The sequence below is a fragment of the Theobroma umbraticum genome, unplaced genomic scaffold, assembly GCF_002168275.2.
Source record: "Theobroma umbraticum cultivar Fairchild unplaced genomic scaffold, ASM216827v3 scaffold_2.0, whole genome shotgun sequence".
Classification (NCBI taxonomy): Eukaryota; Viridiplantae; Streptophyta; class Magnoliopsida; order Malvales; family Malvaceae; genus Theobroma; species Theobroma umbraticum.
This window is the reverse complement of record NW_018397277.1, coordinates 465091-467323: the sequence shown is the minus strand read 5'-3', so window position 1 is coordinate 467323 and position 2233 is coordinate 465091. Positions and strand designations below refer to the sequence as shown.

Below are 2233 nucleotides of genomic sequence, written 5' to 3'. Positions count from 1 at the left end.
GGGCCAGAATGTAGGACTTTCCCTGCATTTTACATCACAAGATTAACCCTTTATGCACCAGGATCGACTTTTTAGATCTCGATTCATAATAATTGTTTCTTTTAAAGTCTTAACTCATTCTAAATCTCTTCCACAACCTCAAATCTTTCATAAAATCCAATCCACATATACATGCCTTCAATTACCACATCAAATACAAATCAAGATCAAACCATAAGGTATATTCATCATTTCTCATATTTCCTCAAGAAAATTTGCCTAAGTGTAGACATATACACTCTCAACACTCAACATACATAACATATCATTGATGTCCTCAATGCACAATATCTACTTAATTGATCATTCTCAATTAACTTAATTCACCTAAAGAGATAAAGGTGTTACTTTTGTTGTCAATTTTCTACAAATTGAACTAACTCTGTACTCATAGGATAATGCTCTGTTGAGTGTCCATTACCACAATAATCACATATGACAAAAGGACTTTGAATAGAATGAGCACCAACAATCTCAAATTTCTTGGTAAGGGTAGCTACCTAAGCAATTAACACATTAATTGAATCTAATTTAAGAACTCCAACTGCATTTCTAGGCAAGGACCTCTTCGAGTGCCACTGATAATTGTTAGACGTCATTTGTTTCCCAAAGGTCAAAGGCATCATCAATAGATTTAGCCATCAAAGCATCAGTAGCTACAGCATCAATAGTAGTTCAAATAGGGTTCAACAACATATTGTATTATGTTTGCACTTGCAGCCATTCGGGTAAACCATGATATGGGCATCTTTGAAACAAGTCCTTGTACCTCTCTCAAGCTTTGTACAAAGATTCAAAATCAAATTATGTGAAAGATGTAATATCATTCCTCATTTTTTTCATTTTTGTCGAATGGAAGAATTTATCCAAGAATTTTTGTGCAAGATCATCCCATGTTATGATAGAACCCATGAAAAGAGAATTCAACCAAACTTTGGCTTTGTCTTGTGGTGAGAAAAAGACAAGCCTCAATTGAATAGCGTCATCTGTGACCTTGTTGTGTTTGAAAGTATCACAAATCTCTAAACTGTTAGATATGTGAGCATTCAGATAATCATTTGGAGGCCTTGCATTGAAAAAATGTTTAGATCATTATAATGATGGCTGACTTAATCTCACAATTGTTGGCTTGAATTGTTGGTTTTCAAATGCTTGAATGAAGTTTTTGGACTAATGGAACAGCATAATCCCTCAATGATCAGTTATCAACTACACGTCCTTGAATTTATTGTTCACCTTGATTTTTAGCCATGTATCCTATTTATTTGAGTCTTGAGAGATTTGTCTAAGTAATCTCCGGAAGGTCATCTCAATTTCTAGATCACAAGGGATAATTTCCAAGCCTTTTACTTTCTCATACACATGCCAGAAAGTACCTGAAAATAAAGAAGACAAAGCTTGAATTAAGACTAATTTTCTTGGTATTAATATTAGTAAAAGAATAGAAAAACAACTCCCAAGGAACAGAGGAAAAAGCTTGTTGCTAGTTTTACACACACACACAAGTGCATGTGTCACACATGTATATTGTAGTAAGTAAGTATCATCTCTATAGGGAATTGTATCTAAAAATCTTGCTATTTACTAAAATTAGGCACCCTAATCTTATCCAAGTAATTTTAATTTAAAAATTAGTTAAAAATGAAATTAATGGAAACAAGCCAAATTAGGGAATTAATGATAAAAAGTGCTAGAGAGTTAGTTGTTAGCCTAAAGTCCAAATTTACCTACAAGTCTCTGTTGAAATGTTGTAAATATACCTATCATAATTAATTTTTCATATGTCTGTAAATTCATTAAGGTAGGTTCACTAAGCTTATGCTCTAAATTTGACTGCACATTGTATTTAGGTATATTTCTATCCTAAATACTAATCAGATCGCCTAAGCGCTAAGTGAAGTGAACCCATGCTATTCAAACCCTTGGTTTATTCTAAACTTCCTTGTCAAGTTACATTTAAAGACCCAACTCAATCTAATTGTTGATCATGCAATTAGAAGCAATAACCATAGATTTGAAATAAACAACAAAACACCCATTAATAATAAGTAAAAACAAAGTTAAAATATCCAAACTACATGAAGAACTCAACTACAACACTAGAAAAATATATTTAGCTTATCATCATTACAGGAAAGTTCAATATTCTTAGAAAATAAATCATTTCTACAATAAAAGGTAAAGAGAGAAAGAG

General features: G+C 32.2%; 1 non-coding gene across 1 annotated transcript; it reads left to right on the top strand.

Moving 5' to 3' along the window:
- Positions 1-769: 769 nt before the first annotated feature.
- LOC149526326 (small nucleolar RNA R71) lies at positions 770-876 on the top strand. The gene has a single exon (XR_016352110.1). It is a non-coding gene; the product is annotated as a small nucleolar RNA R71 (small nucleolar RNA).
- The last annotated feature ends 1357 nt before the right edge of the window (positions 877-2233 follow it).